Source organism: Protopterus annectens, chromosome 2.part2 (assembly GCF_019279795.1).
Source record: "Protopterus annectens isolate FY-2018-M chromosome 2.part2, PAN1.0, whole genome shotgun sequence".
In the NCBI taxonomy this organism is placed as follows: domain Eukaryota; kingdom Metazoa; phylum Chordata; order Ceratodontiformes; family Protopteridae; genus Protopterus; species Protopterus annectens.
In genome coordinates, this window is record NC_056730.1 from 61646167 (window position 1) to 61669097 (window position 22931).

Below are 22931 nucleotides of genomic sequence, written 5' to 3' on the forward strand. Positions count from 1 at the left end.
ATTTCAAATAGTAGGGGAATATCAGTGTGCTACTGAAAGGGTGATTTATGCAATTAAGTGTAGTTGTAATAAATATTATATAGGACAAACTAAACGAATGTTTAAAAAGAAATTATCAGAACATTTAAGAGATATAAGGTAAAATAGAGAGCCCTTTAGCTCAACATTTTAAATTGTACCACAATGGTAATTTTGCAGATTTAAAAGCTATTCTAGAACAGGTACTGGGAGAAAAAGACCGCAATCATGTTAGAAATGTGTTATACAAAGAAACACCGTTTATTTTGAAGTATGGGACTTTGATTCCACAGGGTCTGAACACAGACTGCTGTTGGAAATGTGTTATTTAATTTTGTTGGAAATGTATCTTTAAAGAGAATGCACTTTTATATTCATTGTTTAATTGGCAACTGTGGGTATGAAGGATATATATTTTTTTTACATTGAATGTATTCCTTGAAGGCTTATGTGAAGCTGAGGCACTAGAGTGTTGTTTTGTGTTTGTGCCACTATTTTGGACTATTTGCTGCTTTATATTAAAATATTTTTGACCATACCTGGATATCCATTGTGCTAAGTAACAAGCGTTATTTAGAGTGACAAATGTAAAGTATTGCAGAATAGGGGGAATCTCACAGAAGCAGAGAAGGAGCAACTGCAGAATGCTAAACAGAAAATAAGGGATTACCTTTAGTAATATGTATGAGCTGAGAAAGATTGCTGATTAGCAACTGTTTTTGAATACTCTAGAACACAAAATCTTTTATTGCCAAGCTTAGGGAGGCTGATAACAGGAGATCCTGTAGAGGTATTAGAAATATTTCGGAAATTTCTATGAAATTCTGTATAAAGCAGAGAAATATGGAAATCGCAAAAAGGTACAAATGGAAATGTTTATGGAAGAAATAAATATGCCAATGTCAGTCAGACACAGTTGAGGAGATGAGATAAAAATGGTGATGTATAAACAGTTCCACAGGGAAGTTCCCCAGGAATTGATTGTATTCCTGTGGAAGTTTGGAAGCTAGGAGAGAAAAAACTAAAAGATCTGGAAGGTTTTGGAAGCTAGAAGGTAAAAACTGAAAGATCTGGAAGGTTTTGTTTCAGATTTTTAAGAGGAGGCGAAATACCCGCATCCTGGAAGAAAGCTGTGGTAGCTGTGATACCTAAATGGGTAAAGACCTATTAGATCCAGCATCATATACGCCCATTTAAATACTGAACTATGATTATAAAGTGTCTATAATGGCTAAAAGAATGGCAATAATGATGGCAAAACTGATAGATATGGATCAATGTGGTGTTGTGGAGGATAGGCAAACATTTGATAACATTAACAAAACATTGATAATCCACAGGGAAGCAGAATGTAAGAAAATACCACTGTTGGTGATGGGTCTTGATGCAGAGAAAGCATTTGACAGAGTAAGCTGTGACTTTATGAGCAGGACAATGGAAGCATTTGGATTATGTGATAAAATTATAAGGTTGATTAGGAGGGTATATGAGGGATGACGGGCAAAAGTTAAAGTGGGTGGATTCCTCTCATAATTTCTGCTTGAGCACAGGAACCAGGCACTGGTGTCCTCATTCTCCTTTATTTGTATTATATTTAGAGCCATTGACAGAAAATAAGGGACTCAAAAATTCAAAATATAATTGGCATCGTAGTCGAGAAAAGCTGGCTGTATTTGCAGATTATATTTTATGCCTGATAAAACCAGAAAAGGACATTTCAGTTTTTAAAATCTTTTTGGGATACAAAATTAATGAAGAAAAAACAAAGGCAATAGCTGTAAATTATGTAGCACATAAAAATTAGTTCAGCAATATCCATATTTATGGGGACATGATAAAATGAACTACTTAGGAGTGTGGATTAAAAAGGTTTTTGGTGTGTCAGTTAAGGATATTTGGGAATAGACTAAACAAAAAATCATGCAAAAATGAGAAATTGGAAGCTCCTGTTAAATGGATATTGATAGTAGGATACAAGTAGTTAAAATGTTTTAGCCCCTTTAGTCTTGTACACAGATCCGGCATATTTTTTTCAACCAGAGGAGAAGCTGTGGGTAGCAATTAATAAAGACCTGAAGGATTTTATCTGGGAGGGGAAGATGGCAAGAGTCAAGTGAGATAAGCTGTTTCTTCCAATGGAACAAAGCAGATTGGGATTACCCAATTTGAAGAGGTATTGCAAAGGTACACAGTTAAGGCTGTTACACATAGTACAAGCAGAAACCTAAATTGAAAGCGGAAAGGGATGATGATGAAATGGAAGAAGCTCAAGAAACACAGAGAGACTGGAATTTTAGATAAAGTTCTTTAAAGAGAATAACAATAATCATACAGAATGTTATATTCATAAAGTAGAAGAAAGTATTTTAAGAACTAAGCCAGCATGAGAATGGAGAAAGGAGATTCTGCCAATAGGGATGACTGCAATTAGAGATGCAGACAATAAGCAAAAGAGGGGCTGGAATTTATTGGAGAAAACTGACAAAGGAACCAAGGTATTGTGAGCAAATTACTAAAGAGGGGAATAAATAGATAATGGGAATAAAATGGGAATATTCCAAGAATTTATTTAGACTGCAGTTCATAGATTGCCTTCCCTATCAAGGATTTGTATCAGAGTATAGGCAAAGAGAAATAAATGGGGTGGGGGGGGGCCTGAATGAAATACCAGCACATATAGTTTTTAATAGAATGTAGTACAGAAGATGCTGCTAAAAAATAATAATTAGTAGTGCATATAAAATATTGCATGATAACTATAAGAATCAATCAGATAATGTTAGAAAGGACTGGGAAGAGAGATTGGATATGCAATTCACAAAGAAACAATGGGTGATATATGTATGCCTCCCAAATATGCAACAAAATATAGAAGATTTAGGATTTTTGCTTGGCTATGTTTACATAGTTATTTTTATACTCCAAGTAGACTCCATAGAATTTTTCCTTAGGTAGACTACAAATATTGGAGGTGTGATGGGGAAGAAAGAGCTAATTTGGAAAATATTTTCATTGAGTGTAATGAGCTGACAGACTAAAGATTCCCTGCAGACTACTCTATCAGAGATACTGGGTGAGCAAATTTCTGTAGCTAGGGAAATTGTTTCTGAGCTCTGGTACAGCATTGGAATTGCCTAGACATAGTAAGGCCTTGCTGAGTCTAGTAATGATGGCTGCCAAAAAAAAAAGTTATTAGAAAATGGAAATCAAAGTCTAAACCAACCGTTCTAGAAGTAGTAAATATAGTAACAGAGATAAAACAAATGAAATTGGGATCCATAGAAAAGGGTAGGAGAAAATGACATAGAAAAAATGGGAATTGTGGGAATAATACATACAGGGGAGGAATTACATTTAAAAGAAGGCAGGATTTTAAGAGTCATATAATGTTTGACTGACTGTGATTGGGTAGATTATAAATGATATATAATGTTTGCAACTGAAATTGTCAGTATGGTTCGTGATGTATATAATGTTTGCAACTAATATTGTGTCAGTATGCTTTGTTTTCATTTATATAAATGTATTCTTGTCTGTCTTAAGTGATGATTTAATAAAGATGTTTCTTGTTTAAAATAAAAATAAGACTTGTGTTAAAAGACCCCAGCCACAATAATCAAGTGGAACACAAATCCATCTATGAATTCACTAGAAGTTAAACTTGTAGTCATCTAAATTTGGGAGGAAAACTTAAACATATTTCTAGAATATACTGCTGAGTTAAAAGTAAATGGCCTCACAAAATACAGGACATTCAAAACCAGACTTCAAATTTGCCTTTTATGGCAAAGGCCACAACTATGAATGCCTGAAGACTGGGGGGAAGTAACAGAAATGCAATGCTGAATGTAGCTATTTATATTTTACTGCAACTGGCTGACTTGGAAAATAGTATGAGAAAAATAATTGAGGCTAGCAGGATTAAAGAAGATAGACCCACTGAATGGGGTAGTAATCCTGCATGAGCACTTGCCAAGAGACTTGTGAATACCAAATCCTATCATAAGGAGAGCTCACAGGTCACAGAAACTAACTTCGTCACCGGACAGACACCTTCTTCCATGGCACATAAACTAAAAATAGACGAAATGAGATATCTTGAGGCCGATACATTTAAGGAGTGTTTTATACACTGATGAATCAACCAGTTTGGCTGTGTCATAGGTAAATATTTAAGCGTAGCCAATTTACTTTGAGAATCGATCTCTGTACCTCTTGTCTCTGAGGTAAACACCTTATCCATTATGCTAACCCTTCATCATATTCCTCAGATATAACTTTATGGTGGAAACCTTTGCTAGTGTTGGTATTACCACAGAAAACAGAATGCTGTCTTATTTACGTAAACAGTTAAGTTAGACAATTTTTCAGTAAAGTAAACAACAGTACAGTACCACAATGATAGCCCTGGTCTACCTGAATTCAATAATAATTTGAAGATTTAGCAGGTCTTTCAGGGAAGACCTCAGGAAGAGGAGTACTCTAACTTTGATGGCCCCAGGTCAAAGGTACGCCAAGGTGTGAAGAAATTCGACTGTCTTCTGTGCTGATATGTCTGGATGAAGTTTTGTACATAATTTCAGATTAACATGTGTATTGTATGCCAGCGTGACTAGCTATGATATGTAAATAAGTTCTTACATGCTGATTATTTATTTTGTACAAGATGTTTAAAGAGTTGAACAGTGTTCATTTACATTTCTATCTGTGCATGTTTATGCAGGAGATTCTAAATGCAGACTGAGTCAGCTGATCTACAGATGTTGCCATCAAAATGTGTTCAGATGCTCTGTGTTTACTGTCAGAGACTGAAAGACAGGAAGGAACTTTAATAAACAGCTGTTTGTTGATTTTCAAAAAGTGAAATGAAAATAAGAACTGGAACAGTTGAGAATTAATCTAGCTTATAAAAAAGCCTGCTTAAGACAGTTCAGTTCACAGTTGAGTTTGTAGTTTGAGTTCACAGTTGTACTGAGCAGTGGATATCCAAAGGACTCACCAAGAACTGTAAGCCTGCCTTTGCTCTGTTCTAATATTTAGTTTAGATCAGGAACAGTGTTTTTCAGTTAGATTGGAAATTATAGCTAATTAGTCAGAATCTTTCTAAATATTGGATTTCTATCCTTCAGTATTAATTTTATTTTCCTGGTGATTGAATTCTATATGTTTATTAAAATTACTGTTTTATATCCGTGGTGGTACAGCGGTAGCATTGTTACTTCACAGCAAGAGGTTCTCTTGTTCAATTCACGACTGGAGTGCCTTCTGTGTGGAGTCTGCATGTCCTCCCTGTGGTCGAGTGGCCTGCAAAAGACATGCGTGAATGGGCGTGCCTTCTCTGAAGGTTGGGCATCAGGCTGGCAACTCGGCACCATAAAAATCGACTGCCAGTCATTAGCTGTGGCGACCCCTAACCGGGAAAAGCCGAAAAGACAAACAAGACAAACATTAAAATTACTGTTTTACATTTTAATAATTTTTTGCTTATTATTAAATCTTTTTATTATCTTAAATTGTGGCTATTCAGTTAGTTTATTCTTTAGTGATTTGAGTGTGCTTATACCTGCTTTGATCATTCCTGTGCCACTCCGAAAACTTGGCTGCTTTAGGTCATATGCTACCATTTGTTTTAATATCTAATTTTAATAAATGGACACCCCTTTGAAAGGGCATGTAGATGCTCTGATTGGAGACAGCCTGTTACCATGCTATTTTGGGGAAGGGGCACAGCTGGAAATCTGTGCCAGGCTTTCCCAGAAGTATTTGAATGTGTCAGATTTAATTTAGTTAAGTGAGTGTATCAGAGGTCTTAAACTGGGAAACATTAGTCTCAAGTGTGTAATAAGGAGCTATATGTGGGGTGGATAGAAGCATACAGTCCAGACCCAGGTTATAGAGCATGTTCATGTTGTGCTCTTAGCGAAAATTGTGAAATATTATTCCTGTTTAAGTGAGTGTCTCACATTGGATTCAGTCGTGAGGATCGAAGCTCCTTAGTTACTGAGCCAGGATAGTAGGGGACATCACATATTGGTGGCATTTCAGTGGGATATTAACCAGATGTCACAAAAGGTGCCAGCTGAGACCGGAAAATTTGCTGCAATCCCTCAGAATCCCAGCCAACCCTGACCTACTACAGTAATGTGGAGGTACCTGCAGTAGTCTAGTAACCCTAGTGCTGAAAATCTGCCTAGGAAAGAGGTGAGTCATCAGCTGTTCCCGGTTCACATTTCCAGTGAATGTGATGCCTGTTGGAACAAAATGGATGTGTAAAATATGGAGATGTATAAGACTGTGACCTGGATGGAATCTCTGAACTATCAGCAGAGAGAGAGAGAGACAAGAAAAGCCTGGCCCATCACTAACTTGTCAGTCCTTTGATGGAACATTACTTGCTACATTTGTCCAGTATTGTCTCTGGTAGAGGGTAGAGCACAGGATATCAGCAAACCACATAAAGTTGAAGTTCATGTGCAATGTTTAGTTGCACTAAATTTCAGCTCAGATGTACCCCTGCATCTCCACCACAGAATCATGTCTTTGGTGTCAGATTTACTGGTGTTTCATTACTACTATTCCTCAGAGTCTGATTGCCCAAACTAGTTGTCTGGCTTAACTGCTTTGTTATCAGTACTATTTAAATTGCCCCTCTTACACAGATGTTTGCCTTATTGAAGCTGTTGTGCTTAACTCTTATTTTTTTTTTCTGCTATTAAATTGCTGTGTTTGGATTTTCTGTTTTGATGTTGGACGTCTGTGAGCTGAATTCCAAAATGGAACACTGAGGGACTCTGCATTACTTGGTCATTATCTGCCAATGTTATTTATCGCAGTAGGTAAAAAAATGCTAAAAAATAATACAGCTGTCTTTACCTTGTTGGGGGAACTGGAAACTTTTAGCTTATCAGCAGGTTCCAAGTGACTGGGATGGCTATCTTTAGCAGGAATCTGGGCTTTACAGTAGCAAAATAAACAGACGTTAAGGGGGAAAGTTAATTTTAGATGTACTCAAAATGCTAACAGGGCTATATGTGAACTGGATGAGGGCAGACCAGCCTTTTTAATTGCTTTTTGTGGGAAGCTTAAGGAGTACAGCAGATAAGATACCTGTATTATTGGGAGGAAATGTCCATATGGTATTACGGCACAGAATGTTGTCAACACCCAGCTAAGATACCTAAGATTTGTGCGATCCTAGATATACATTTAACACTCGAAGGGGATCATCTAAGATCTGTATCAGTTACTGGATCATCTCCATGTCAGCCTGGAAGTAGTTTCTAAGGTACATCATATACAGTCTTGTGCCCTGTTGGATCACAAGTGTATGCATGTTTTGTTTATCAGTGCAAACTTTAAGCAGCATGAGAGTATGCAATAGAATACTCTGATCCTCTAAAAACATTAGGAAGTGGTGTGAAATTGATTAAGAGCAGTGATAAAGTGATACGTACAGCAAAACCCATCTGATAATTTCAACATGGGAAAAGTGTCAAGCTATCCGTATGCGGAGAAGCTAAAACCTTGTCAAGCTATCTGTAAGCAGAGAAGCTAAAACCAATCTCCTAGTCAAATCTAAGAATTGACCCTCTAGAAGTGCTTATTTCCCAGAAAATGGAAAAGTGTAGAATACAAGGTTTTAAAGACTGTTGTGGTCAGGAAGTACAAGATAAAGATGGTAGAATTGCAGAGGTAATAATAATAAAACAGCCCTGCATTTACAGAGAACAGCGCTATAAGTGTGGCTGCTATGAGATAGACTGGTGAGGTTCTTTGCCTTTAAACTGGGAAAAAGAGCGTGAATCTAAGGCAGATATCCACCTGGAGAAGCAATAGGGCTAACTTATCACCTCCCCAAGGGAGTAAATGTGGTGTTCCAAGAATACTGTTCCCAGCTACATAAGGATAAGGCAAGTATCCACCAGAAGAAGCAAAAGGGCCAACTTATCACCTCCCTCAAGTGAGTAAATGTGGTTTTCCATGAATACTGTTTCCAGTTGCATAAGGATGATAATCCTGTAAGTGGAATGTCTGAAAAGGAAGTTTTAATTCCTTGAACCTCTCAATTACCTGAAAGGCAAACTAAAAATGTGTATTTGCCAAGAACCTTGATGCTCACAAAAATACAGCTCCCCTCCTAATGCTTTATAGAAAGATTCTTGCGATCAAGTACTTCTCATCAGTCCATCAATGGATCCTGCATTGTTTTCATGAAACCTGGGAAAGATCCTTATACAGCTGCAGAATTGTAGGCTGATTTCTTTAACAAAACTGTTAACATAGTTTAATGATGAAATAAGGAAATGTTAGCGTATTTAACTCCCTCCCATTTGGGTTTTTTGTAGAGACACACTCTAGCATAGATAATTCATAACTATTAATTTCACATGGAGTAAAATGCGGCACTTCAAGTCTTGGCAGTTCTAGCTGATTTTAAATAGACATTTGACTTCAGTAGATGTAGTTACCTATGATCTGTGGAACATTTTTGGCAGTACTAGGCAGGCTACATGAAAGCAGTTCAGGCTGTTTACTCCTATTACTATGTGAGAGTACATTAAGGTGCCATTAACTTGTTTCCATTATTAAAAGGAAACAAACTAGTACCTGCTACCCCCCCACCCACACACACACACACACACACACACACAACACTCTTTCTCTTGGTTCTTGAACTGCTAGTGCAATTATAAAGGTTAATAAGTAGTGAAACATGAAATGTGAATTGTTGCTTAGTGACATTTGTTTAATTTTGAGTATGAATCCTGCATAAGGCTTACAACTGCTGGAGTAGGCAATATATTTGTATGTGGTCTCTATTTTGAGTGTCAATAGGAAAGAAATGTCAATGATTTTGATAAATAAAGCAGGCAAAGACTTTCTCATCATTATATGTGTCCCAACCCTACCAAATGCCAACTTAAAGAAGCTGCAATAGTAATGTTAGTTTGTGTGTGTGTTTTGAGTGTGTGCGCTTGTGCACTCACATGTGCACATGTGTGTACACACGTGCTGGTATATGTCCAAATGCCTATATGGAGGAAACAATAAGCCACCATAACATTATCTATTTTTTTTTACATGTCTTTAAATTGTATAAGGGAGGATACCAATTAAAATTCAGAAACTTATTCTTAAGTTTTGTTGTTGCAAAAGGACAAAGCTTCATGATTCTTTACAAGTTAGAGGAGCTGGCCTAGCTGACCTAAGCTTGTATGCAACCATACTTATGCTGAATAAATTGCTAACAGCGTAAGAAGGACACTCACCAATATGAGCCAGGTTAGAATCTAAGATTCAAAAAATTCCAAAAGAATTTCAAAAAGATTCCAAAGCTGTAACATAAATCTTTACCTCATCTCTATAAACCAGGTGCTGCATTCTTAATGCATGCAGAGTATATATCACCATTATATGTACACACACTCATTTAGAACATAACAAATATGGAAACATCCTTATGGAGCCTGCTTGGGCTTAAAATAATTGTGGGAATATTGAACAGAAAATGGGATTACCTATGTAAAGAACATAATACAGCTGTATTTATGGTTTACCCTGATGGCATATTTTAAGCATTGCACTAAATCTATTGAGTACTGATCACTGGCATTTATTAAGATCTGACACGATACCGGTAAAAACCTCCCTTCTAATGCTAATTATGCCTCCCTTATCCCACTGTGCTTGAGTTATGCCAAATGAAAACGGGCAGTACAAACTACAAATGGTCAGTCCATGGTCAGTTTATAGTATACTGGTTGAGAAATGCAGGAGATATGCTCATTGCAGCTCATTGACACAAATTAAGCTCGATAGGGTGCGTGTCAGCAGGAGATTATCTGTAGAAAGGAGAATTATTGATTTCTTCAAAGAAACATCTAGCATTTCACCAAATTAAGGTTGTTTGTAAGAGCTGTTGGTTCCTGTATATGAAATGGGTAAAGGGATATACAGCAACAAGTATGTGCATTGCATGTGAAACACTGAGAGCTTACATGAGATTTGGGGATGAAATTGTTCAAATTAGCTTGGGAAGTCACCACAGCCATGATTAAGGTATTATTGCACATAGACACAGCACTGGACAATAGAGTCTGTATGGTGGGTAAACCTAAAAGATGCACACCTTACTTTGTGGCTCTGAATATGCTTGCTGTGCATAGCTAACATTGCAAAAATGCAAGATAGCAATGAATTGGAAAAATCCATTACAAGCATCTGCCCTTTGCTGGAAATCCTTTTAGTTAAAATATATCAACCTCTTTTTGACAGGAGCCTTAGTAGATTCATCCAACATCAGATAATTATGGACAGCTATCCATTGAACCGCAGTCTGCTGGAAAAATGTGTGACATTACATTGAGAGTGTAGAATCCATGTGAAAGTGATTCTCGGCCTGCTGACTTATGAATCTGCCAACTAAAAATGGATTAACTTATTTGCTAAGTTGCTAGAATATAGCATGAGTTAGAGACTTTATTTTGCTCAAAGCACATAAGCATTGAGTTGTGTTGTTGAATGTTAATTATTGCTATTATGTACATATTTTACTGATCTGATAACACATTTGCTTTGTTAGTGTTACTGAAATTGAGATATATGTAAAGGCTTGTGTTTGATTATAAATACAGCTCTGACTCAGTAGACGGAAAATGTTTTTGCTGCTTGTGTCCACTAAATTTATTTACTGATGTTATATATTCACAAGTATTAATGATTTTCAGTCTATTTCAGTGAACCTAAAATTGTAACTTTTCATTGCTGAAGTAATCAAGAAAGTTCCATACTTTAAACTTATGATGGTTAATAAGAAAAAAAAAGTTTAAATGTTAACAAGAGTTACTGCAGCTTTACCATTAAATAAGGTGTAAATATGCTGTCTAAATCAAAACTAAAGATGGATCCTCTCTCTTCCTGCTGCATTGTAGCATTCTCAGACATATTTATTTTTTAATTAGCAGCCCGTAACTGTAGAATTCAGAATAATTTACAATCTGCCTGTCATATCTCCCATACACACTGAATAAAATTTCTATGAATTGTAAATATTAACACAGAAGAAGCAGCATCTTGTATACACTTCCCAGTACAATTTCATTTTCTTTTACATCCTGCAGCAATATAATTTTTGATCTCTCTGCATCCTTTGGCATGGCATACATTTTACTGTTCCATTTTCATGTATCCCCTGAAAATACATCTATATTCAACATACCCACCTGAGACTGGATTTTATTCACAAAATTCTATACCACTAAAATATATCCACTTGTTAACCATTTTATGAACATTCAAGTGGAAATGTTCCCTCTCAGGAGCCATTTTGTCCATGGTCTAGTATACAAAACACACACTTTCTTATTTGCATTGTTCGTGCAAGTTATGCCCCACATTCCCTAAACTGACAGTCACCCAGATGAAGATGGCTAAATAGTCCTTTTTGGCAGGAACATAAGGCAAATGACTAGGCAATTCCCTTCATGTAGTCATTATGTCCTCGACATTCCATCTGACAAAAACATTAAGTACAGCAGAAAATGTCAGTCTATATTCCAGTTTCTGCCTTTTTACATTCTTTTGTATTTCAACAAAAAGCAGTTGCTGTTAAAATGTAGCCTCTGAAGAATCGCAATCTACAGAGATTATTATTGCTCCTTATGTTACACGTGTGCTTAGTTGTTGTTGGTGATGCTCTGCTTGTTACTGATTATAAAAAAATGTGGTTCTGCTAATTGCATCTCCTAAATGCCCTTAATCGTATCCATCCATAACCCCTGTTTTAATGATTTGCAGCTTATCTTGGTGAACCTAAAATTGTAACTTTCCATCACTATGGTAGTTAAGAAAGGTCCATACTTTAAATTTACAATACAGAATGTGAAAAAAGTTATAACTGTTGGAAGGGTTACTGCACCTCACACTATTATAAAATGCAATTGTCATCTAAATCAAACATAAAGAAAATTCCATGTTTCTGCTGCATTGCACTGTTCTCAAATGTAACAGCTGCTAATTAGAATTGCTTTTACCTTTAGAATTCACAGTAATGTAAGATCTCTAATATCTCCCATATACACTGAGTAACAATCTGAGTTTTAAATATTAATATCCAAAAAGCAACTTCACATATACACAGTCCAATACAATTTCCTTTTCATTTGAGTCCTGCAGAAATAGTTTTTTGACCCGTTGTTAGCCTGCAAGCACAATATGCATTTTACTGTTCCATTTTCATATATTTCTTGAAAATCAGTGCAGCTATATTCAGCATACCCACTTGAGATGGGATTTCATCTAACAAAATTTCATAGTATTTAAACATATCCACTTAACAATTCTGTGCATGTTCAAGTGGAAATCATCATGTGTGTGCTATAGTATACAAAAACACTCTCCTGTTGCCATATGAATTGCATTTATTTATTTATTTATTTTGCTTTTGTTTACCATGTTTTGCTGACTGGGTGTAGTTGACTTTTAAATGGAGGCCCATGGAGAAAAGCTCCAGCATATTTCAAACATTTTTTAAACTGACATTCAGTAATCTATATGAAAACACATTAAGTAATGTACATTAGCAATTACACATACACTTTATAATTGGATAACATTCTTATGAAATAGAGAAAGCTATTTCAGTGTAAAAGATACTAATGCTTTAGTAGATGTTGAACACTGAACATTTGAAGTGCTATATTAGGGGGTTTGTTAAACAGATAATATTAGTGCATACAATTTCAAAGAAATTGAGGTGAGGGAAGGAACTCAGTAGGCCAGAAAATGTTAACAGTGTGGTTGAGGTTGGGTATAAAGCAAATATTTAGATAATTAGATTTACATAAACACAAACAAGTATTATATGGTTCATATTAGAGGTGTAGAAGGTGAGCAGTGTCACAAAACTATGTATATAACTGGTAGATGCTAATAAAACTGTTCAGGTACTGGTGAAGACTGGTTGTGGGGCATATGATTCACTAAAAAATGGTTTGACAATATGGCAAGCAAAAGGCAACAGTGGCATTTATTCTGGAGATGTACAAGAACAGATCCATTGATTTTACAGCTGAAGTTTTAGTTTTGTATTAAATGAGTTTGCATTCGGAATGGATTTCAGTGGTGGTGGGATGTTCTTCCATAGTTTAGCTACACAATTTGAATATAAAGAATCACCTGCAGTATTAGATGATTTGGTTATAGTGATTAGTGATTTTTCACTACAGTGTAAAATTATTTTGGGGGAGTAATGTACTAAGCTGTTAAGGGCTGGGCAATTTTTCTGGCTTATATAGAAGTCTGTTTATTGCAGTTGAGAAAGAGCTAGGTGTTGTAATTCTAATCCGTATAATTCTCTGCCAGCTAGGCAGTGGTGTGTTGTATTACAGTTTACTGCAAATTTGGCAGTTTTATAGTAATATTGCTCAAGTTTTGACAGTTGTGAGAGATGAAGGTTATTGAAGATTGGGTCAAAATAGAGGTGTGATGACAATAAGAAAGTAGAGGCTGCAAGTCATCTAGCTGTGCAGTGAAGTAGGTTTTTAGCCTGTATAATGTACTTAGTTTTTGATGATTTGTTTTTTTAATCGCATGTAATACATGTGGTCAAACTTCAAATGGCCATAATTATGTATGGTTTACTTGTTCTGTTTTGATAGTGCTTGCAGAGTGGATAGTGAATGGTGTTTTGAAGTTTCTTGGGGGGGTGGTAGTAGCTGTGAATTATTTAACCATATTGTTCCTCTGTTATCCTACATTTTCTCTGAACTCTAAAATTGCCCAGATTAGAAGTCCTTGTGTAGTCTGTCTCAGAAGGAGTACAAGACAAATGAATAAGTAATTTTCTTAATCATTACCTTCTATAAATTTTGTCAGAACAAATGCAAATAATAAGCAGAATAACCCAGTCTATATTTATTTTCTGTTTATTCTTGACATGTTTTAGCCTCAAGAAAATGCAGTTGCTGTCAAAATGTAGCCCCTGAAGAATCATGGTTTACATACCGTGGTCCCTCTGCCACTGGAATTGACTTTCTTGGTTGCCACAGCTGCTACAAAGGTTTTTAATTTTTATACTATGTCACAAAGTGGACCAAAATCATCCTAGGTTTCTCATATTTTCTTTAATTTAGGCTCAATTGCAAACAAACTACAACTGAACCTAAATTTGAGGAAACAAACTACTTTCTCTGCATCTAATGGAGTCTTTGTAAAACCTGTCTACTTCATAATTTTGCATTAAAATCTAACAAATCATGGTCTTACTCTCCTAAAATAGCAACCAGTATCAATTTTGCTTAAAGGTTTTATGTCCCATAGAAACCGACTGATGCTCCACATAATCTGTCCAGTAGATTGTGTTGCCTTATCTTGAATTTTGCCAACCTGCTCAAGTGTTGTCATGGTAACTTGTTGATATTGCAAAAGCTTCCTATCATAAATTCAGCTACTACTAGTTATCTTGCATGTTCAGCTATCAGTCTAGTTAAATACTACAGGTTGTACCTAATGTCATGCAATGATTTTATCACTACTTTAATTGAAATTCAGCTTTGCTGTCATTGTTGCATCCTTTTAATTGAGCCTACATTTTTGCTCCATGTCAGACTGTTTCTTCCTCCAGACTTCCATTTTCAACATTATTCATTTCTTCTGCCATTGTTTTTGATGGACGACACTTTCATACTCTTTCTTGTAAGTTTGCCTCAGGTGTACTGTAACTTAAATGAATGACTTTAAACAGTCTACCGAGTAATCGGATAAGACAACCGACTGTGAATCACTGTGAGATATATTTCCTTAATCCCTTGACTTATTCTTGATGCCTTTTTGTAATTTTATCCACATAGAGATTATATGAAGTATACAAACAAAAGCATTTTCTACCTTTTTTGTTTAAGATACTTACAAAACAGAGTTTTTCTGTTTTCCTGTCTAAGGTGCATAATTAGCTCTTTATCATAAATGTAAACTGACATGAATTGAACTCTTCTGCATTTCCTAGGATCTATTTCATCTTATCTGTAACATGTTTTTCTTTCCTGGTTACCTCCATCATCAAACATGCAATGAACAAGGATAATATCTGTTATTGAGTATGGTCCTTATGAGTAACTCCCTTTTTCTGACAGTAGAAATTTACTATTTCAAAGACGTGTATCATATTGATAACTGCTGCAGTAGCTTTAGTAAGATGGGTAGAATCCTGCCAAAGATATAACAACCAGCCAACTTCCAAAGCTGCATGGCACCCTCCATACATCCAAACTGTAAGGCAGCTCAAGCTGAGCTGATTAAAAGGCAAGTTTGAATGCAAAGCCCTTCAGAACTTTACTGGTTCTGACAATTTGACGAATTGTGTACATATGTGAAATGTTTTTATCTGCAGTTTCTTCTTGTTGGAAAAAAATCTGCTTTAAAATACTTGGTTTATTCTATTGCACAGGCCACTAATTGTTTGCAGAGTGTAAGACTCTGTTGATATGTATTCTAGAGCAATAGCCACTGGTGGTGTTTAAGGAGATTTCTGTGGTTGCATTCTCAGAACCTCTCCAATAATGTTAATGAAGTTTTAAATTCTCCCTTGGATAGAGATTCAGTGTTAGGCACCTATGCTGCAGAGGTCATCAAAAAGTGTGATGATAGGGGCAAGCTGATCCAAAAACTATGATTTTCATCCCTCCTTTTCCAAAATTTTCAAGGAATTTTCTATCTCCTCGTCCAAATTTGACAAAAAAAAAAAAAAACACAATACACAATCTTAACAAAATACAGATAAGTTTATGTTTAAGAAGAAATAGTAAGGGGGTCCCAAAAAGAAGTCTTAAACCACCCCAAACCAAGGACAGTCCAATAAGTCTGACTATTCAATAGACCATGTGAACCCCCTCCCACTCTTACCCCACATTTTCTTCCAGAAAGTCAGAATGTCCATTTTTCTCTTTGGCAACAGACTGTTTCAGAAAAGTGTATTCAAGGTTAGAGATAATAATAGGAGGAAATTCCGTTTTCCAAGGGGTCATTCCTTGTCCTCCATATCATACTGTTGTTTCCACCAGTTCATCACATGCTGTTCCCCTGAACAATAGAACCAGTTCTTCCTTCCCAGGTTGGGGAAGGGCATTTATTCAAGGGTGTTCACATTGACAAAATTCAAAATCATGTCAATTCAAAACCTGTTATCTCTCCTTACTCTCAAGTGCCAAGCAATGCTTGACTTAAAAAATGCTTATCACATCCCAATTAATGCAGAATTCAGACATTTCTTAAGGTTTTGTGTGTCTGGCTCACATTATCAGTTCTCTACCTTACCCTTTGGACTATCCACCATACTAAATGTTTTAACAGTGTCTAGTCCCAGTTATTTCTCATTGCTGGCTACAGAGTATCGACATTTTCCATGTTTAGATTACTTTTCTTTGCAGAGTCTTTTTCAAAGTGTTAGGAATCTCTCTTTTGGGTGAGAGATCTCTTGCACTAGCTTGGATTCCAAGTGATCATTCAGAAGTCTTTCTTAACTCCTTCACACAGGCTTGTGCTCCTGGGATGTTAACTTGACACCTCAGTTAAATGTTTTTCTTCCACAAGAAAAATAGATCTTTGTCTAGATCTATTTCTAGGGTCTTCCACTCAGACTGTGAGGAGCACCTCAGGATTTTGGTTCTCATGACATTTATGATTCTCATGACTCCCCTTGCAAGCCCGCCCATGTGAAAGATGCAGTGGTATCGCAAACCCATAAGGCCCTGTCACTATACTCTGTATCCTACAGACTGCTCAGAGGTGATCTGTGTCTGCTATACAAGATATCCACCTACCCATTACTGATGGATTTACTGCACGTAAAGTCAAATGGCATCAGAAATACTCATTGGAGTGCTCTAAACCTCTTCTGCAACATCAACATAATGATTTGGAGGGACAGGTGTATCTCGCAGAGGGTACTGCTGCTGTGGAATAGGCTCCCCATCTACAAAAACCTAAGTTCATCCCTGTCCATATTCAAGTGCAACTTGGATCTATGGATGGGAAACAGAAAATCTACCCCAGCACTGCCCTCCTGTGCTACTAATGAACAGAGGGGGCTCCTTAATGCTTTATCCCATGCATGGGGGGGGTGTCCCCTCAAATTATCTATGGTATGATCCCAGCTTTTATCATTACAAGTAATATATAATCAACAATGGGATGGGTAAGGCCAATCTATAACCAAATGGAATGTGTTATTTCAAGCACAAAAAAATGGAAACCGACTAGGCTTAAAATGGTTCACAAGGGCAGCTAGTCTAGTACTTGCCTATGAACCTATCTGAAGTCTTTTTGTTTTCAGCGTCAACACCCTTTACCTTTTCAAATGTTTGTGCTGAGTTTTGTCAGAAGAGAAATCCTTTGTGGAGACATCAGATATCCTTAAATCCAGATACTCCCCTCCCCCTGGTGCAAAGTAATTAGTCACTACAGATGCTTCAGACTTTGCTTGGGGAGCAGTCTAAGAAGGGTAAAAGTGCAGGGGGTATGGGAACACCATGGAGAGATGCAAGCACTTAAATATCAAGGAGATGCTTGCCCTGATCAAGGCACTCCACTATCTGAACTCTCTTTGGCCTGGGACCTTTTCAAGTGGTTACAGGCAATACCACAGTCATGTGATACATCAACATGCAAGGGGGATCCAGGGGATTTCTCTTTACAGACTAGCCACGTTACTTTGGGATATAACTTCACATATCATTCTCACTCTAAGCATCCAGCATTCATTGAGAGAAAAAAATTGTGGCAGACAAACTGAGCAGGACCAGGACAGACCTTCATGCATAGAAACTAGATTGGGGTCTTCCAAGATTTGAGCCATCTATATGGCGTTCCTCAAGTAGACCTCTCTGCCTGTTCTCTGAAAAGTTGACTGTCAAGATTCTGCTCCAGGACTTCATGCAAGACCTCCTGGAAGACAGATTCTTGTCCAAGGAAAAGAAAAGGTGTATTTCTCGGTGCTTCTCCACCATTTCCACTAATATCCAAGGTACTTCTAAAGATTCAGAAGCAGTCCCTTAATCATAATGGTGACTCCTTTCTGGCACAGGCAGCCTTGGTTCTCCCTTCATTTGGAAATGACCAGGAGTAATTACATCAATCTTCCCCACAGATTGGATCTAGTCATAGAAAATGCAGTGCTTATACACCCCAACATCAATTGACTTCAGTTGACTGCTTGGATGATGGTCTCAATTCCTTTTAGGTACCTGTTTACAGAGGATATGCAGCAGGTAATAATGGAGGTAAGAAAGACTGCTACTAGAAAATCATACGTTACAAATGGAAAAGGATTTCTAGTTAGTGCCAGCAACATTACCAGCACCCATTCAGCACTAGATGTTCTCTGGATCTACAGTTTGTGGGAGTTACTATTTTGTGGCCTTTCTTATTCCTCTGTAAAGGTCCATTTATCAGACATGTTAGTATGTCTGCCAATGGATCCTCCTCTTTCAATGTAGTCCCACGTCAAGATGTTCTTGAAAGGGGTTTTGCATGAGAGGCCTCTAAGAAAATCGGTGGCTCCTCCTTGGGATCTGAACTTTGTGCTACAGAAGCTTACACATGCTCCATTTGAACAAGCTAATCTGGCAGACTTGAGGTTCTTAACATAGAAATCAGTTATACTGATGGCTCATCCTTCTCTCATTTTCCATAGGGACAGGGTTTCTTTGAGAACTAATCCTCCTTTTATACCTAAAGTGTTATCCAAGTTTACTTTAAGCCAAATTATCCATCTTCTTTCCTGAACCTAAACATGACTGACAAAGGATACTCCATTCCTTGGATGTCTACAGACAGCTCTGGTACTATCTTGACAGAACTAAATCTTTCAGGTCTTCAGATCAGTTGTTCATTTCATGTAAATGTAAGAAACACATCTATATCAAAACAGACCATTTCCAAATAGTTGCTTAAGGCTATCACTTTGTTTTATATTCACCATAACAAAACTGTTCCAGGCAGGGTCAAGGCCCACTCTACCAGGGTTTCATCTATGGCTTTTTTAAAAAGGGTTGGATTCTTCAAGTTTTCTAGAAGCTGCTGCTTGGTTCTCTGTATTCTTTTACAAAGCAATACAAGCTTGATTCCTGCTCTAGGTTGAGATAAAGTTCTGCTAGAACCATTCTCCAGGGGCTTCTGGACTCTTCTCCTTCCACCTCCCAAATGTAATTACCTAAAGTAATCTATCTATATAGCTAAGATTACTGCAACAGTGATCAATAGGGTGAACATAGTACAGTTGTGCAAGATTAATGTACCATAACATTAGATGTTTGAATGATCAGTTGCTGCAGTCGCCAGTCTCTCGCTCCACCCCTGCCTTATTTTTCGGTGTGTTTTTATGCCAGTGCATGGTTGGTTATTTATATCTGTTCCTAGCATTTTCCTTTCAGGGCTCAGTCTCCCTATGTCTGCTGGCAGGAAAGTTCTGAAGGATCTAGTGCCCAAACTTAACTTTTAGTCAGCTCAGCTCGAGCTGCCTGACAGAGTTGCATGGAAGGTGCCCTGAAGCTTTAGAAGCTGTTTGGCTGTTAGATCAGTGGCAGAATGTAACCCATATAGGTAAGGCTACTGCAACTGTGATATGTTTGTTGCACAACTGTACCTTCTTTATGTTCACTTCCATGAACTACTGAGCTAAACCCCAGAATGTTCTATGAATTTCACATGGATTTGCCCCATCTGAACCATCTGTCTTTGCTTGGGCATATTAGGGTGAATTTGGTCATATTAGGGTGAATTCGGTTATCACAAATGAGTCAAGTGCAGCTGCATTTTCACTGACTATACAGTCCCAGACATGCAAGAGGGAGAAAAACTTACAAGGGCTAAAAATGCCCTATACCCATGTCATGCCACCTTCCCCTATGACTTGGATGTATCCTGTACCACCTCTCAGAGTCTAGTTACAAACATTTCTCCTCCTGCCATAGGTTTCCCTTAGTATATCCAGTGAATTCCATGGTTGTTTTCTGTAGTCTGCCCCCTCTCTCAAAATACGTGTGTATGTATGTACACACACATATATATATATATATATAAATATATATATAGATATATATATATATAGATATATATATATATATATATATATATATATAGATATATATATATATATAGATATATATATATATATATCTATATATGTATATATCCATATCTATATATGGATCTACTTTCCAAGCTTGAAGTTTCAAAAGTTCGAACTGCAAATAGACCATAAGATCAAAGTTTTGAAACTTCAAAATTGTTACAAAAATAAAAACAAACAAAAAATGTAAATTTTTTTGCAGGGGACTAAGCCCCCCCTGCCCCCCCACACCCCCCTGCTAAATAAGTATACCAACTGTGAGATTGCACTACAGTAAGGAAAACTAAATTTCCCATTCCATGCTGTACGGCAATCTCCATTAAAAACGTTTGAAGTTTCAAAGCTCGACCATTTGCAATTCGAAGTTTTGAAATTTTGAGCTTGTAAAGTAGATCTATATAATATGCATTTTTATTTACAAGGGCACTGATCAATATTGACCAGTTTCAGGCTCAGCCTGGTTGAAATACAAAACATTGCAAAAACAAAAACACAAAATGGATACCCAGTTTTCCTTACCTGCTTACCCACCCTGATTTCTCACATCCTGGCAGAGCTGGTTAACCCATTTTGCATATTAATGGGTTCCTGGTGGTGGATGTAGATGCACAGGCTGAGTTAACCCAGATGTTTACAACTCCTTTGTTTTAGCAGGCAAGTTTGTAAATTGTACTAGGAGAACTGATCAGGTCTGATTCTTTCCCATGGTTAACTCTACCAAGTCTGTTTTAGGTGCAGCCATTTGTACCTGTAATGATGAGCAGTTGCAAGCATCTAAAATCAGTATCACTTCATTTTTTTTTTTGTTTGTTTTTGGGAAAATTTGGGAAATTGAGATAGTATTCAGTTAGTAGTTTTTTGTCACTCGTCTTCCTTGCATCAGACAAGTAATCTTATTCCTAAATATTCACTGAAAGGATAACCAATACATTCTTCTGACCAGAAAATGTGCCTGATGGTCATACAGAGGTGGCACAGTTAATATAACCGTAGCATCAAGAAATGTTTATTAATGCCCGAGGCTGCAGTTGTCATCTGGGAAGTCTGTGCAACATGCTGTAGCTCTGTTATGTAATTCTTAATGACTTTTGGTAATGCTGCATTTTAATTGTTGGAAATTTAGAAAAGCTTATGCTGTCTGAATAGCACTCTAGTTTTGCACATTATAAAGCATCCCACTCATTTTTGGTTTCCAAGTCCATTTGTGCAGCTAGGGGAAGGCAGTGTCACTGGCAAATGAAATGTTCAGGCGTACATTAGGCATAATTTATAATGCTGTTCAGTTCATAGACCCTGTAGATGTCCTTCTTTACAATGTTGTAGTATTCTTCACTCTTGAGAATATCCTGCAGAAGATAGCCGAATGTCCATCCAGTATACTAAAGCCTTTACACCTTCCAGGCACCATACATCATATGTATGTCCTATGTGCAGGGCATAAGGTACATCTGTGATGTACGTGTGCCTAATCCTTTGTACATCTTCACAATCTGTCCAAATGCTACATTTGAGTTTCATCTACAAGCCATTCACTGAGTCTGTTCAATTACCAAGTCTTCTAAACATAAGTACTCTGGTGGGGTCTCTTCCTTCATTTCTCCTCTAGTTTACATATCATCCAGGAAGGGAACGAGTGTGGGAGGACATGATTCCCCATAAAAATAGACATAAAATGTGCCTTTTTTGTTTGGGTGCTACATACATCCAGTCACCACTGCACATCTATGTCTGGTTGGATGATGAACCCAAGGACCATCTGGCACCTATGTCTGCTCTCTTTGCAGCAACCCAGTTGGAGGCTGCCATGGAACTGACTACTTGCACACCTGCTGAGGCTGTGCATAAATCTGCTGCAGAAGTAGAGGGGAAACAATGGTTGATTATTTCAAAGGTACCTGTGTGGATTCCCTAAGTCCTTGTTAAGGAAGAAGTGCTTGGTACCTGTATTGAATCTAGGCAAGAGTCTGAACCTCTTAGATTGTAAAAGCTGATGTTCCTTTGGGGGGGAAAAGGCAGAAGACCAGGTATGTGGTCCCTGTGGCTAAGGATCCCCACAAAGAATGGCAGTATTTTACTCGGGCTTATTGATGCTCTTATTTCTCTTAAGTCCCCTCAAGAATTAATCTTTTCCTCCTCCTGTTCACTGGTCTTCCACTCCTTCCCAAATGCCCTTGTACGCTGATTCCTCTGAAGAGTTAGACTGTAGTTCGGAGTCCTTGGCTTACTCATCTGAGGTCCACTCTCCACTTGCCCTGTGGTCTGAAAAAGAGGATTCACTTTTTCTCTTGGTTTCCCTATGGAAAAATTGTCCTTTGGGGATGCAGTGGTTCATATGATGGAACACTTTAAGTGGGATTTTTCCCAGTTTCTGACATTGAAAAAAGGTAATATGAACTCTTGCAAATAGATTATTCTCAGACTTCTGCAATCCCTCCAGTGCTGGATGCCCTTTTGGATGCTTTCACTGTAGGTTCTCAGTCCCCTGATTCTTAACCTACTGCCCTTAAGAAACCAGACAGGTCTCTAAACTTCCTGAAGCTCAAAAGGTTGTGTATAAAAACCCTTCTGATCACGCTGCTATTTTTTATAGCCCCTGATAAACCATTCAAGTTGATAAATTCTCTAAGCTTTTACATTCTGATAAGGACAGCCATGTCATGCACTGATATGGTAAAAAGTGCATACCTCTGCTACCTTAGCTTTCAGGGCTATTAATTACCAGAGCCATATGACTAGGTATATCCTGACTCTTCCTTCCAACTTGTGGGTATTTAGGTTGATATGCCAA